A 17376-nucleotide genomic window follows, 5' to 3' on the forward strand; every position below is an offset into this window, starting at 1 on the left:
GACAACTCTAGCTGATTCTTTATGAAGGTTTGGGGATACACATGTTCAGCAGTGCACAAGAGAAATAAACTCTGAAAAAGGCAATTTCTTGGGTTTAGGAAGGATGGTATTCTGGGAAGTACTTCAGAGGAATGGAGAATAATTCTAGGATTATAGCCAGGAAGGACTGGAAGACTTCAGGAGATGCTTCAGATTCTTCTAGATTTTGAATGTTGAAGAAGCCACTGAAGTGTGATATCTATATTATCCTTTTCTTTGCAAGAAACTGAATAGCAGCAAATCTCTCTATCGTGAATAGCAGACAGGTTCATTTTTTCAATTAGCTGTTTCTCATCCAAGGCATTAGGAAGATGTCTCTTGTTTCCAAGTACTAGCACTGGAATTCCTTGTAATGGTGGTTTATCTAGAAGATTATGTAGTTCATTTCGAGAGGCTTCTTCTATCTTTTCACGATCGGCAGCATCTATCATGTAAACAATGGCATTGACTCCTCTGCAGTACCGTTCCCACATGCTCTGGAATCGGGGTTGTCCTCCTATGTCCCAAATCTTTATTGTGACGTTACTTTTAGTTACTTTCCTCATGTTGAAGCCCACTGTGGGTATTGTATGTTCACTGAATTGACCTGACGCAATGACATTGACAAAGGCGATCTTGCCTGACTACTGCAGCCCCACTAGCGTCAGCTCCATCTCCTCCTTCCAGAAGAGTGAGCGAAACCAGTCCAGCAGGTGGGAGATGAATGCCAGCATGATCGCGGCTGGGAGGGAGAACAGCAGCAGCGACGGCTCCCACAAAAACGGGCCTCAGTCCCAACCCCTCAATGGCTCCTCCGGGCCATGGCACACCACTGGCCCATAATATTTCTTTATTATCCTCTTAATGTCTATGTTGAAGAGTCTGTCCTTTCTCCATGGTCTTGGCACCAGTTCTCAAATTTGTGAGCATAGAGTTGCTCATAATATTTCTTTATTATCTTTTTAATGTCTATGGGATCAGTAATGATGACCCCTCTTCTATTTCTGATATTAGTAATTTTGATATCAGTAATTAATGTCTAGAGTTTTTTCTTAGTTAATCTGGCTAGAGGTTAGTCAATTTTTTTCTAAAGATTTATTTATTTATTTATTTTAGAAAAAGAGAGAGAGAGAGTGGAGGGAGGGGCAGAGGCAGAGAATCTTCAAGCCGACTCCCCACTGAGTGTGGAGCCCAATGCAGGACTCATGTCCCATGACCCATGAGATCATGACCTGAGCCTAAACCAAGAGTTGGATGCTTAACTGACTGAGCCACCTAGGTGCCCCTTGGTTAATCAATTTTATTTATCTTTTCAAAGAATCAGGTTTTGCTTTCATTGATTATTCACTGTTGATTTCCTATTTTTAATTTAATTGATTTGTGCTTTAACTTTTCTTTTCTTCTGCTTATATTGGATTTTGTTTGTTCAGCTTTTTCTAGTTTTCTAAAGTGAAAGTTTATATGATTGGTTTTTAGATCTTCCTTATTTTCTGATATATGCATTCAATGCTATAAATGACAATCTAGTCACAGCTTTTACTACACCCCACAAATTTTGGCAATGTATGCTTTCATATTCATTTGGTTTGAAATATTTTAAAAATTCTCTTGTGATCCATGTGTTTTCAAGAAGTGTGTTGTTTAATCTTCAAGTATTTGGGGATTTTCCAGATATGTTTATATTAATTCCCTTGTGATCTAGGACATACTTAGTAGAATTTCTATTCTTTCGAATCTGTCAACATGTGTTATGGCTCAGAATGTGGTCTATCTTGTGAATGTCCTTTCCAACTTGAGAACAATGTGTATTCCACTGTTGTTGGAGGAAATATTCTATGGATGTCAATTAAATGCAATGGCATTCAGTTCAACTGTGTCCTTATTAATAAATATTTTCCCCTCTGGTTTCTTTCAAGAATTTTTTTGTCTTTGATATTCTTTAATGTGACTATCATGTGTCTAGGTGTTGTTTTATTTTTGTTTTGTTTTGTTGCTTTTGGTATTTATACTGCTTGGTGTTCTCTGAGTTCCCTAATTCTGTGGCTTGGTGTCTGACGTTAATTTGGTCATTATTTTGGTCAGTCATTATTACTCCAAGTATTTCTTCTGTTCCTTTCTCTCTGTCTTCTCCTTCTGGTATTCCCATTACACATATGCTACACCATGTCTAATTGTTCCACAGTTCTTGGATAATCTGTTAGGTCTTTTCACTTTTTCTCTCTTGCATTTCAGTTTTGGAGGTTTCCATTAACATTTCCTCAAGCTCACTGATTCTTTTTTTCAGCCATGTCCAGTCAATTGATAAACCCATCAAAGGCATTCTTCATTTCTGTGTATTTGATTTCTTACATTTCCTTTTTATGCTTTCTTAAGCTTTCCTAACTCTCTGATTGCATTACCCATCTGTTCTTGCATATTGCCCACTTTTTCTGTTAAAGCTCTCAGCATATTAATCGTAGTTATTTTACATTCCTTGTCTGATAATTCCAACACCTCTACTATTTCTGATTCTTGTTTTGATGCCTGCTGTGTTTGTTCTAAGTGTGTTTTTGTCTTTTAGTATACCTTGGAATTTTTTGTAGAAAGCCAAAATAATGTACGGAGTAAAATGAACTGAGATAAATAGGCCTTTAATGTGAGTCTTGTGTTTATCTAGCTAGGGGTTAGCCTGTGCTTATAGGGTTTCCTGTAGCTTTAGGAGTCAGAAGATGAAATTTCCTCTGTTGTTCATATTTTTGTCTCCCTATTGCCTTTTGTTTTCCCTTGAAATCTCTTCTCTTTTGTAGATTTTATTTATTTTTGAGAGAGAGAGAGAGAGCATGAGCAGGGGGAGGGGCAGAAGGAGAGGGAGAGGGACATGCAGACTCCCTGCTGAGCTAGGAGCACAATGCAGGGCTCCATCCCAGGACCCCAAAAGCATGACCTGAGCCAAAGTTAGTCACTTAACTGACTGAGCCACCGAGGTGCCCCTGAAATCTTTTCTTAAGTAATGTATGTGGTGCATGGTTTGTTCAGTTGTATTCCTCTGTTATTATACAGGAGTTCTACTGTGCTAAGGTGTCAGGTGAGGAGAATTGTTCTGTATTCCTAGGATGAGATCTCCATCTGTTATTGACCTGGCCCTTAGACTGAACTTCAAAAGTGCTTCTCAGTTTTGTTTTTGTTTTCCTTCTTAGGTGAAACAGGAGGGCTACAAAGGACTGGAGTTTGGTGTTTTCATCAGGTCAGTTAGTATCTGTGGTAAAATCATTCCTCTTAAGAGCAAACCTTGTTTAGGAGAACACAATGCTGTGTATGTATTTAAAATGACCACTATTCCTCTCCCCCTACCAGATGCAGGAGAGAATTTTCCCCCAAGCTTCACAATGAGAACCTGGTCGAATGCCTGAAATTAAATCTCGGGAGTGTCAGAAACCACTAATACTAGGCTTCCCTGGAGGTTTTTTGTAAGATTTTATTTAAATTCCAGTTAGTTAACATACAGTGTAATATTAGTTTCAGGTGTACAATATAGTGATTCAGCACTTTCATACAATACTTGGTGCTCATCACAAGTGCACTCCTTAATCCCTATCACCTATTTAACCCATTCCCCTACCCACCACCTCTCTGGTAACCATTACTTTGTTCTCTATAGTTAAGAATCTGTTTCTTAATATCTCTCTCTCTCTCTCTCTCCCCTTCCTTCCCTCCCTTTTTCCCCTTTGCTTGTTTTGATTCTTTAAGTTCCACATATGAGTGAAATCAGGTCTTTCTCTAACTGATTTATTTCACTTAACATAATACTCTTTAACTCCATCCATGTCATTGCAAATGGTAAGATTTCATTCTTTTTTATGGCTGAGTAATATTATATATATACACACACATACACACACATACATACCACATCTTCTTTATCCATTCATCAGTTGACCAACATTTGGGCTGTTTCCATAATTTGGCTACTGTAGATAGTGCTGCTATAAACATAGGGGTTCATGTATATCTTTGAATTAGTATTTTTGTATTCTTTGAGTAAATACCTAGCAGTACAATTGTTGGATTATAGGGTATTTTTATTTTTGAGGAACCTCCATTCTGTTTTCCAGAGTAGCTGCACCAGTTTGCATTCCCACCAGCAGTGCAAGAGAGTTCCCTTTCTCCACATCCTCACCAACACCTGTTGTTTCCTGTGTTAATTTTAGCCATACTAACAGGTGAGACGTAATATCTCATTGTAGTTTTGATTTGTATTTCCCTGATGATGAGTGATGTTGAGCATCTTTTCATGTGTTTGCTGGCCATCTGGATGGCTTCTTTGGAAAAATGTCTATTCATATCTTCTGCCCATTTTTTCAGAGGTGGGACGGGCAGAAGGAGAGGGAGAGAGAGAATCTTTAGTAGGCTTCACACGCAGTGCAGAGCCCTATGTGGGGCTCAATCTCACCACCCTGAGATCATGACCTGAGACGAAATCAAAAGTCAGATGCAAAACCGACTGAGCCACCCAGGCAGCCCAACTTCTGTCCATTTTTAAATGGGATTATTTGTATTTTGGGGTGTTCACTTTTATAAGTTCTTTATATATTTTGGGAACTAACCCTTTACCAGCTGTGTCATTTGCAAATATATTCTCCCATTCTGATGGCTGTCTTTTAGGGTTTTTTTATTATTATTACCTTCACTGTGCAAAAGCTTTTTACTTTAATGAAGTCCCAATAGGTTATTTCACTTTTGTTTCCCCTGTTACAGGAGGTATATCTAGAAAGATGTTGCTTTGGCCAACATCAAAGAGGTTACTGCCTGTGTTCTCTTCTAGGATTTTGTTGGTTCCTGTCTCACATGTAGGTCTTTGATCCCTTTTGATTTATTTTTTTGTATGGTGTAAGAAAGTGGTGGAGTTTCATTCTTTTGCATGTTACTCTCCAGTTTTCCCAACACCACTTGTTGACAAGGCTGACTTTTTCCCATTGCATATTCTTTCCTGCTTTGTCCAAGATTATTTAACCATATACTTGTGGGTTTATTTCTGGGTTTTCTATTGTGTTCTATTGATCTATGTGTCTATTTTTCTGACAGAACTGTATTGTTTTGATTACCACAGCTTTGTAATATAACTTGAAGTTTGAATTATGATGCATCCAACTTTGCTTTTCATTTTCTTTTTTTAAAAATTTTATTTAAATTCAGTTTAAGTAACATATACTATATTATTATTTTCAGGGGTAGAATTTAGTGGTACATCAGTTGCATATAACATGCATTGCTCATTACATCAAGTGCCCTCCTTAATGCCCATTGCCCAATTACCCCATCCCCCCACCCACCTCCCCTCCAGCAACCCTCAGTTTGTTTCTTACAGTTAAGAGTCTCTTGTGGTTTGCCTCCCTCTCTGTTTTCATCTTATTTTATTTTTCCTTCCCTTCCCCAATGTTCATCTGTTTTTTTTCTCAAATTCCACATATGAGTGAAATCATATGGTATACGTCTTTTTCTGACTTATTTTGCTTAGCATAATACCCTGTAGTTCCATCCACTTCATTGCAAATGGCAAGATTTCATTCTTTTTAATGGCTGAGTAATATTCCATTGTGTATATATGCCACATCTTTATCCATTCATCTGTTGGGGGACATCTGGACTCTTTCCATATTTTAGCTATTGTGGACATTGCTGCTATAAACATTGGGGTGCATGTGCCCCTTCAAATTTTACTCTTACACAACGATCTTACTCTCTTACACAACGATCTTACTATCTTACACTCTTACACAACGATCACTATGTTTGTATCCTTTTGACAAATACCTAGTAGTATAATTGCTGGGTCATAGGGTAGCTCTATTTTTAACTTCCTGAGGAAACTCCATACTGTTTTCTAGAGTGGTTGTACCAGCTTGAATTCCCACCAACAGTGTAAGAGGGTTCCCCTTTCTCCACATCCTCACCAACATCTGTCATTTCCTGGCTTGTTAATTTTAGCCATTCTGATGGGTGTGAAGTGTTATCTCACTGTGGCTTTCATTTGTATTTCCCTGATGCCCAGTGATGTGGACCATTTTTTCATGTGTCTGTTAGCCATATCTATGTCTTCTTTGGAGAAATATCTGTTCATGTCCTTTGCCCATTTCTTGACTGGATTTTTTGTTTTTTGGGTGTTAAGATTGATAAGTTCTTTATAGATTTTGGATACCAGCCTGTTATCAGAAAAGTCGTTTGCAAATATCTTCTTCCATTCTGCAGGTTGCCTTTTAGTTTTTTCAACTGTTTCCATTGCTGTGCAAAAACTTTTGTATCTTGATGAAGTTCCAATAGTTCATTTTTGCTTTGGTTTTCCTTGCCTTTGAATATGTGTCTAGAAGAAGTTGCTGTGGCCAAGGTCAAAGAGATTGCTGCCTGTGTTCTCCTCTAGGATTTTGTTGGATTCCTGTCTCACATTGAGGTCTTTCATCCATTTTGAGTGTACTTTTGTGTATGGTTTAAGAAAGTGGTCAGGTTTCATTCTTCTGCATGTGACTGTCCAATTTTCCCAACACCATTTGTTGAGGAGACTGTTTTTCCCATTGGATATTCTTTCCTGGTTTGTGGAAGATTACTTGGCCATACTGTTGTGGGTCCATTTCTGGGTTCTCTATTGTGTTCCATTGATCTGTGTGTCTGTGTTTGTGCCAGTACCATACTGTCTTGATGATTACAGCTTTGTAATACAGCTTGAAGTTTGGAATTGTGATGCCTCCCACTTTGGTTTTCTTTTTCAACATGCCTTTGGCTATTTGGAGTTTTTTCTGGTTCCATACAAAATTTAGTATTGTTTGTTCCAGCTCTGTGAAAAATGTTGATGGTATTTTGATAAGGGTTGCATTGAATATGTAGATTGCTTTGGGTACTAAAGACATTTTGACAATATTTCTTTTTCCCATCCATGAACATGGAATGTTTTTCCATTTCTTTGTTTCTTCCTCAATTTCTGTCATGAGTGTTCTATAGTTTTCAGTTTATAGATCTTTTACCTTTTTGGCTAGGTTTATTCCTAGGTATCTTATGGTTTTTGGTGCAGTTGGAAATGGGATTGATTACTTGATTTCTCTTTCTTCCTGTTAGTGTATAGAAATGCAACTGACTTCTGTAAATTGTTATTATATCCTACAAATTTACTGAATTCCTGTATCAGTTCTAACAAATTTTTTGGTGGAGTCTTCTGGGTTTTCTACATAGAGTATCATGTCATCTGTGAAGAGGGAAGTTTAACTTCTTTTCCAATTTGGATGCCTTTTATTTCTTTTTGTTGTCTGATTGCTGAGGCTAGGACTTCTAGTACTATGTTGAACAACAGTGGTGAGAATCAACATCCCTGTCATATTCCTGACCTTAGTGGAAAACTCTCAGTTTTTCCCCATTGAGGATACTATTCGCTATGGGTCTTTTATATATGGCTTTTATGATACTGAGGTATATTCCCTCTATCCCTACTCAGCAGAGAGTTTTTATCAAGAAAAGATGCTGTATTTTGTGAAATGTTTTTTCTGCATCTATTGAGAGGATCATATGGTTCTTGTGCTTTCTTTTATTAATGTGGTGCATCACATTGATTAATCAATGCCGTTGTTGAACCACCCCTGCATCCCAGGAATAAATCCCACTTGATCGAGGTGAATAATCCTTCTAATGTACTTTGGATCTTATTAGCTAGTATCTTGGTGAGAATTTTTGCATCCATGTTCATCAGGGATGTAGGTTTGTAATTCTCCTTTTTAGTGGGGTCTTTTTGTCTGGTTTTGGAATCAAGGTAATGCTGGCCTCATAGAATGAGTTTGGAAGTTTTCCTTCCATTCCTATTTTTTGGAACAGCTTCAGAAGAATAAGTATTAATTCTTCTTTAAATGTTTGGTAGAATTCTTCTGGGAAGCCATCTGTCCCTGGACTCTTGGTTTGGGGGAGATTTTTGATTACTGCTTCAATTTCTTTGCTGGTTATGGGTCTGTTCAGGTTTTCTATTTCTTCCTCTTTCAGTTTTGGTCATTTATATGTATCTAGGAATGTATCCATTTCTTCCAGATTGCCTAATTTGTTGGTGTATAATTGCTTATAATATTCTTTTATAATTGTTTGTATTTCATTGTTGTTGGTTGCGATCACTACTTTTTCATTTGTGATTTTATTTATTTGTGTCTTTTCTCTTTTCTTTTTGGTAAGTCTGGCTAGGGGTTTATCAATCTTATTAATTCTTTCCAAGAACCAGCTCCTGGTTTCATTGATCTGTTCTACTGGTTTTTTTTTTTTTATTTCTATGTCATTGATTTCTACTCTAATCTTTATTACTTCTCTTCTCCTGCAGGATTTAGGCTTTACTTGCTGTTCTTTTTCCAGATCCTTTAGGTGTAGGGTTAACTTGTGTATTTGAGACTTTTCCTGTTTCTTGAGAAAGACCTGTATTGCTATGTGCTCCCTTCTAAGGACCACCTTTGCTGCATCCCAAGGGTTTTGAACTGTCGTGTTTTCATTTTCCTTTGCTTCCATGTATTTTTAAAAAAATTTTTATTAACATATAATGTATTATTTGTTTCAAGGGTACAGGTCTGTGATTCATCACTCTTACACAATTCACAGAGCTCACCATAGTACATACCTTCCTGAACCATGTATTTTTTAATTCTTCTTTAATTCCTTAGTTGACCCATTCATTCTTCAGTATGATGCTCTTTAATCTCCATGTGTTTGTGGTCCTTACAAATTTTTCTTGTGATTAACTTCAAGTTTTATGGCATTGTGGTCTGAAAATATGCATGGTATGATCTCAACCTCTTTTGTACTTGTTGAGACCTGATTTGTGACCAATATGTGATCTATTCTGGAGAATTTTCCATGTGCACTCAAGAAGAATGTGTATTCTGCTGCTTTAGGATGAAATGCTCTGAATATAACTGTTAAGTCCATCTGGTCCAATGTGTCATTCAAAGACCTTGTTTCCTTGTTGATCTTCTGCTTAGATGATCTGATCATTGCTGTCAGTGGGATGTTAAAGTCCCCTATTATTATTGTATTGTTATCATTGAGTTTCTTTAATTTTGTTTTTAATTGCTTTATATATTTGGCTGCTCAAATGTTAAGGGCATAAATATTTATAATTGTTAGATCTTCTTGTTGGATAGACCCTTTTATTATGATATAGTGTCCTTCTTCATCTCTTATTACAGTCTTTGGTTTAAAATCTAGTTTGTCTGATATAAGGATGGCTATTCCAGCCTTCTTTTGATGTCCAGTAGCATGATAGATGGTTCTCCATCCCCTCACTTTCAATCTGGAGGTGTTTTGGCATTTATTTTTTTATTTATTTATTTTGATTTAATTCCAGTATAATTAACATACAGTGTTATATTAGTCTCAGGTGTATTTTATGGTGACTAACATAACATAATAAAATAAATTTTTTTTAAAAAGTACACTTATGATGAGTACTGAGAAATGTGTGAAACTGTGGAGTCACTCTATTGTTTTTGCATTTAAAATGAGTTTCTTGTAAGCAGCATATCAATGTCTCTTTTATCCATTCTGATATCCTATGTCTTTTGATTGGAGCATTTAATCCATTTACATTCAGAGTAATTACTGAAAGATATGATTTAGTGCTATTGTATTACCTGTAAAGTTGCTGTTCCTGTAGATTGCCTCTGTGCCTTTCTGGTTTGTGACTTTTGGGCTCTCTCTCCGCTCAAAGGATCCCCTTTAATATTTCTTGCAGGGCTGGTTTAGTGTTCATGAAATTCCTTTAATTTTTGTTTGTCCTGGAAACTCTTTATCTCTCCTTCTATTCTGAATGACAGACTTGCTAGACCAAGTATTCTTGGCTGCATATTTTTCCCATTTAGCACTTTGGCTATATCATGCCAGTCCTTTCTGGCCTGTCAGTTCTCTGTGGACAGGTCTGCTGCCAGCCTTATGTGTCTCCCTTATAGGTTAAGGACCTCTTGATCTGAGCTGCTTTTAGGATTTTTTCTTTATCTCTGAAATTTTCAAGCTTCACTATTATGTTGGGGTTTTGACCTATTTTTATTGATTTTGAGGGGATTCTCTGTGCCTCCTGGACTTGAATGCCTGTCTCCTTCCCCAGATTAGGGTAGTTCTCAGTTACAATTGGTTCCGATAAACTTTCTACCCCTTTCTCCCACTCCTTATCTCCTGAGACCCCTATTATTCAGATATTATTTCACTTTATGTAATTGCTGAAATCTCTAAGTCTCCCTTTTGTGATCTAATAGTTTTCTTTCTCTCTTCTTTTCAGCTTTCTTATTTTCCAACATCTTATCCTCTATATCACTGATTCACTTTTCTGCCTCATTCATCCTCATTTTTATAGTCTCCACTTGGGACTGCATCTTGGTAATAGCAATTTTTATTTTGGCCTGACTAGATGTTAGTTCTTTTATCTCTATAGTAAGGGATTCTCTAGTGTCTTCTGTTTTCTTCAAGCCCAGCTAGTATCTTTATAATCATTGTTTTAAATTCTAGTTCAGACATCTTACTTATATCTGTATTGATTAAATCCCTGGCAGTGAGTACTACCTCCTGTTCTTTCTTTTGGGGAGTGGGGAAGCCGGCTGAGAACAGTAAGTCTAGGTGTTGGCTTTCTGCCCTATGTTGCCATAAACTACAAACTGCTGCACAGTCGTGTGGCCACTTTCTTGGGAAGAGTCCAGCAAAAGGCAGAAGTGTTGCAAGACCCCCCTTCCCTACCCTAGAAGGAACAGCGTGTGTCCACACCTCAGGAGTCCATAAAATTTGGAGTTTTGAAACTCAGTCATGAGCCTAAGATAAAAACACTTGGTCACAGGCTGGGTGAACACAGTTCTGACAGAAGCTGGGGAGACAAGAGTGATTGACTGCTTTGCTGTGAGGGCTCACCAAAGAGTGGGGGGTGTGAACTTTCAGCTCTGGGGCTAGAGAGTGGGGTGAGCCATATACATCCAACCCATTGGTGCTGAAATGCTTCAGGGAGCAAAACAGTGCTACATAGTGGAACCTGAAGCCGCTTACACTGAGCCTTTCTTCTTCACAAGGGAGGCGATTTGCCATAGGGTAAGTCCACCTAACTATCAGCACAACAGGCCCCACTCCTATGACTGGAAACTCTGCTACACTCATGCACCCCTGTTCTTCTTGTGACCCTGGGGATCCTGAGACCATGCTGTCACAACTGGGATTTTACCCCACTTCACCACCTCAGCACCTTTAAGACAGGGATGTACCCCACTGTAGCAGACTTCTAAAAGTTCCAATTTTGCCCTCCAATGCTTATAATACTTCGTGGCAGCCTCCTTAAGCAGGTTTCCTCTCCTCTGCCATATCCTCCAATATATCACCCTGGATTCAAGTCTCTGCACTTCTTACCTTCCAAAAAGTGGTTCCTTTTCTACTTGTAGAATTGCAGCATTTCTTTTCTCATATCTCTGATTGATTTCTCAGGTGTTCAGCATGATTTGATAACTATCTAGCTGTATTTGAGGGACCAGAGAAACAGGGTCCCATACTCCTCCACCACCTTAACTCCTCAATTTTTTTCATCAGTGTTTTCTATTTTTCAGAGTACACATCTTTTGCCTCTTTCATTAGGTTCATTCCTAATTATCTTGTTGTTTTTGGTGAAATTGTGAATGGGACTGATTCCTTGAATTCTCTTTCTGCTGCTCCATTATTGGTGTACAGAAATGCAACAGATTTATGTAGATTGATTTTGTATCCTGGGATATTACTGAATCAGTTCTAGCAGTTTTTGGTGGAGTCTTTTGGGTTTTCTACATAGAGTATCACGTCACCTGCAAATAGTGAAAGTTTGCTTCTTTGCTGATTTGGATGCCTTTTATTTCTTTTTGTTGTGTGATTGCTGTGGCTAGGACTTCCGATACTATGTTAAATAACAATGGTGTGGGAGTGACATCCCTGTCTTGTTCCTGAACATAGAGGAAAATCTTTCAGTTTTTCCTAGTTGAGGATGATATTAGGAATGAGTTTTTTCATATATGGTCTTTATTATGTTGCCCTGGAGTTTTTAACTTTCAAACTTTTCCTCACTAAACCTCCAGCAATTAGTCAATTACAGTTTAGGTTTTTCTACACTGGCACTCTTCCCTGCAGAGTTTTTTGATCCTGAACTTCTGCTCCAATAAACTGTGATTTTTCTTCACCTGTCAGGCTATTTTTTCTATTTGGGGGGCCCACGGTTGCCCCATGACCACAGTTCTCTGAGTAATCTAAGAAGAGGTTTTGATTTTCAGTTTATTCAGCTTTTTTCTTGTTGTATGTATGGATTGATGACTTCCAAACTTCTTATGTGCCAGACCAGAAAATGTAAGTATTCCTTGTCTTTGTTTTTTATTCTGTATTCTGGAACATTTTCTTGACTTTATCTTCTACTAAACATGTTGGGGGAGGAATTTTTATTTTTGTTTTTTTAATTTTATTTATTTTTTTGTTCAAGTATAATTAACATACAGTTAATGATTCACTATAATAATTCAACAATTCTGTACATTAAGGTACTCTTAATCCCCTTCTGTTTCACCCATGCCCTCATCCCCCTTCCCTCTGGTAAACACCAGTTTGTTCTCTGTATTTAAGAGCCTATTTTGTTTATCTCTCTTTTTCATTTTCCCTTTGTTTTGTTTGTTAAATTTCACATATAAGTGAAATCATATGATACTTGTCTTTCTTTGGCTGACTTATTTCTCATAGCATAACACTCTCTATCTCCATCCATATCATTACAAATGGCAAGATTTCATTCTTTTTTATGGCTGAATAATATTCCATTGTATATGTATACCACATCTTCTTTTTCCATTCATCTATGGATGGTGAGCTCTTTTATTTTAGAAATTGTTTTAAATTTCTAAGCACTCTTATTCTCCAAAAGTACCTTTTTCAGAACATCCTTTTCTGTTTTCTACTTTATAGATGCAATATTTTTTGTGTACATTTGTTTAATAGATCTTTAATGGAGTCTTGGGGATAACATGACAATTGCCAAGCCAGGAAGAAAAATTGTAAATGGATATCAGATATTACCTCTCCAAGAGAATGGCACCCATACCTCTCTGAATGAGGCTGCATACTGGCTATCCCTATTCTTAGCCCCCAGCACTGATACCATGTGTGGGCAAAGATGATCATCCAACAACCGGATGGTTTTTGGCCATGTGCTCAGATCTCCAGCTCTCACCCTGACATCAGAGAAAGGAGGTCATTATTCTGTTCCCCACTCCCAGGCCTACATGAAGCAATCACTATAGTCAGCAGCACATTTCACAGAATGGATTGTTTTTTAAAGATTTTATTTATTTATTTGACAGAGAAAGACACAGCAAGAGAGGGAACACAATCGGGGGAGTGGGAGAGGAAGAAGCAGGCTTCCCACCGAGCAGGGAGCCCGATGCAGGGCTCAATCCCAGGACCCTGGGATCATGACCTGGGCCGAAGGCAGATGCTTAATGACTGAGCCACCCAGGCGCCCTCGGAGTGGATTGTTTTTAACATTAAATAATATATACAGTGGAAATGACAATCCTGTCTAGTTCCTTTTTTACAGTCTTTCCTTAATAGGAGCCAATAGCAATCCAAGCTGGCATCTCTCTTGATGTGGTCCAAACTGAGTTATCTTCTGTGAGCAAAGGCCTGGGCAAAGATATGCACACACATCTCTCAGGAACAAATAATTTTCAGGGACGGTCTAGTCCAAACCCATGTTTGGGATAAAAAATGAACTGAGTGGAAGCAGAATGCCGTTAAAGGACACCCAAATTATGTCACTGCTCAGAACATTTAACATTTGAATCAGAGTGGATGACATTTGCTGAATGCTTACTCTGTACCTGGCACTTGAATTACCTTCATTTCGTGAAGAAGGAAAGTGAGGCTTCCAGGTGTCACTCACTCAGAGTCACAGAGCTAATAAATGGCAGACAGGAAATTGCACCAGGACTGTCTAACCACAGCCACCCCATGTAAGTGCTACACGGTGTTGTACTGGTTTCCACCAGTCACGTTACGGTTAATGGTGATAGCACAATTCTCTCTAAGATCAGGGGGTGGATACCTGAGATACCTTAGTCTAAGTAACAAACTTATTCTGGTAAGTTTGCTTCCAAGGTGAATTGATGTCCTTTCCTCTGAAGACAGAAAACTGTTCAGAAGACAGCTTTTATTTTTTTAAACGTGTTTCTTTCAGAAAAACCCTAACACTTTATTTCTAAATTTTCATTTTTCATCAAAGTAATGCTTGCATATGCTTTAAAAAATACAGAATTGCTGAAGAGCTCATAAGAAAACCCAGCAATACGCTGTCTCCTCCCACTGCAAGTCCCTGCTTCCTTGAGGCAACTACAGAAAGGATTTTACCAGTCCTTGTCTGTTTCTTCTGGCATTCACCACTCCAACCCCCTTCCCCTTTGTCATCTCTCAGTCAGAGGCTAAGGATCCAGATACTTCCTTAAGCTTCCTTGCAGCTAGAGACGGTTATGTGTCCCAGTTATGGCCATGAGAGTTTGCTGGGGAGGGGGGCTTCTGAAAAGGCTTTTGCTTTCTGAGACATGCAGAGCTGACACTGTCCCTTTCCTTCTTCTCTCTGCCTTGATTAGAGTCTGGAGCTATGACAGCTATCTTGTGACATTGAGGGGATGAACATGAGGATGAAGATGCAACCCATGAAGGAAGAAAAAGTTAGAGCCCGGTTCCCTCATGGCATCATTGAGCAGATGAACCCATGCCACACTGATGTTAATAATAAATTAACTTCTCGAAACATAAATAAATGAACAAATAAATAAAGCCATATGTGTTTAAGTCACTGTCAGTTTGGTTTTGTGTTGTTTGTAACTGAAAGGATTTTTAACTGAAAGACCACCATGTTTCTATATGTTTATACTAATATTTCTCTTTTTTACTGAAGTATAGTTGACATACACTATAACCACTATTTCTTAACGTAGTAATTTGAGACTTTATCTCGACATCTCCTTATAGCAGAAGAAGATTTTATCCCCCTCCACACACACATCCCTATATCCCCTCCCTTCACTCTTCCAGTATGTTTATATCCCAATTTCTAGTATATCAATAGTTGCCACAGAGCCAAGAAATGTACTGTAATGACCTGGATTTATTTTGCCTTTTGTGTGTGTGTGTGTGTGTTCCTGAACTTAATAATTGCTTGGTATTTTTTTTCACTTGAGATGGGCACACTCTTAGTTTTTCCCCTGTGTTTCATCAGTTTGTTCATAACACTATTAGCATCTTTTTTCACAGATGTTCAAGCCTGCCAGCCCATTGATTTAAGAAGAAACCAATAGAAAGTTGATTGGTTGGGAGCCTGTGTAAGACGGAGAGGTTGATCAAGTCCACTACTAGACTTTCCTTTAAGGTGACTGGGTGGGGACCCACATATTCTGCTGGAGGACTCCTAAGTCCGGAAAGTGGAGGCTTTGCTCTGGAACTGTTTGATTTCTTTAAGAAACCCTGTGTATTTTGTTTAAGTGCAGATGCTTGGCTCTTCTGATTTCTGCCGACAAACATGAGGAAAGGCAGAGGGAGGGTGGGGGAGTCAACTGTTCCAACACATACATTCAATTCTCCCCCTGTCAGGGGCTCTACATTTCATGCCTACCATCAGGATAGCTCTTTTGTGCCAGAGTCCCACCAAGATTTTGCAGGGTAGACCAGGGTTCTCCTTTGCTGGTCCCCCTCCTCCATGGGGACTGTGCTTTTACCCTTCCCTGTCCTGCTTTCTCAGTTACCATTGCTCCAGCCTCTTTCTGCTCCCAGAAAGTTGTTGAAATCTCATCTGCATCAACAGGACCTCCTCCAGCTTTTTTTTTTTTTTTTTTTGGAGATGGGGGTTTGTACACGATTCCTTTACTCTTATTTTATATGGTCTTAGGAATTAGAGGAGACAGATGTGTTCCACCTTCTTGAAGGGAAGTTAGAATCTGAATTTTTAGCTGCCCCAGATTATCTGGATATGCCCCAAGCGTGCAGACCAACATTTGTGAACCACTGGCAATGGGAAAAGCCTGGGTTTGGGAATCTGGTGCATTTGAGTTTGAATTCTGACTTCTCTGACCTCCTTACTCAAGTCACATCCATGGGCCTCGATTTGCTCCTCTACAAAATGGGAATAATAATGCCTATCTGATAGAGTTCTGGGAAGATTTCTTAGCTACTGTGTGTAAAGCATCCAACACAGGCCTTGGCAGACAATAGGTGCTCAAAATAGGAGTGATCACTCTTTAATAGAAGTAAGTGGTAAATGTGATTGGAAAGATTTGAATTAGGTTTTAGGAGAGCCTCAGACACCAGGACTTATTTTTGTGATGCTTAGGAGCCCTAGCAGGCTTGTAATCAGGAAAGTCACATGAGCCCAAAGAATATGTCAGATTGTTCCTTCAGTCTGGTGTGCGGAGGGAGCTAGAAGCCCTTGGACCAGCAGCTCTTGGGTTAAAATCTTCATCTGCATCTGAGTTATTTGTAACCCGTTGTCATGGCAACAAGTTTGGCAAGAGAGCCAGTGCTGCAAACTCCTGACAGTAGGGAGGGGAGGGCAGTGGGAGAAGACGGAAGACTTGGAAGGGGGGTCATCTGTGACCAGAGCCTCACTTTCCTCTGATTTGTCTGAAGCATTCTGCTGAAGATGAGGGTGAGCATCATCCAGGGACAATCATCACTGGACATTGGAGAGTCTCCTGCTCAATCTCCTGATATTCCAGATGTGAAAATAGGCTCAGAGAGGTCCAGCGGCTGGCTCAATGCCACACAGTAAGTCAGGGATGGAAACAGGATTCGACTTTTTTTTAAAAGGACTCAGGGTCATGGAACTAAAGCATAACACACCTGGAGAAGACCTTTGGAAACATTTCATCCACCTTCCCACCAACACACACATGCTTTCAATGTTGTTCATATGGGAAACCTGGGACCCAGAGTGGGTTAGAACTGACTCAGGGTCACACAGCAACTCAGGTGCTGACTTGAGATCAGAACCCAGAGGCCTCAGGCCTCCCAGGCTTGGGTACTTCCTGAGGAAGTGGCTGTCTCGGGTTCATGATTCAGAGAGACTCTTCACGGCTGACTGCCAAGATACAGCCTCCCAGGGTAAGATTCACTTAACTGCCTTGGCCTTTGACCCTCTCCAATCCAACATTCATGTATTCAGATTACATTTCCCCTTCCCGCACACCTTCTTCTGCAAGTATGTGTTTCCTACTGCTGATGGTAATGCTGTTGCACAAATGGCAGCCCAGTCCCACCCCTCCCTGGACAAAACCCACCTGCCACACACCTCCCTCTCCAAATCACCCACAGGGCTAGGCACTTCCTGAACATTCTTTTATG

At 39.1% G+C, this 17376-nt stretch overlaps 1 pseudogene; it reads right to left on the bottom strand.

Moving 5' to 3' along the window:
- Window positions 1-243: 243 nt before the first annotated feature.
- LOC113931529 lies at window positions 244-752 on the bottom strand (annotated as a pseudogene).
- Between the last annotated feature and the right edge of the window lie 16624 nt (window positions 753-17376).

The sequence above is a fragment of the Zalophus californianus genome, chromosome X (assembly GCF_009762305.2).
Source record: "Zalophus californianus isolate mZalCal1 chromosome X, mZalCal1.pri.v2, whole genome shotgun sequence".
Classification (NCBI taxonomy): Eukaryota; Metazoa; Chordata; class Mammalia; order Carnivora; family Otariidae; genus Zalophus; species Zalophus californianus.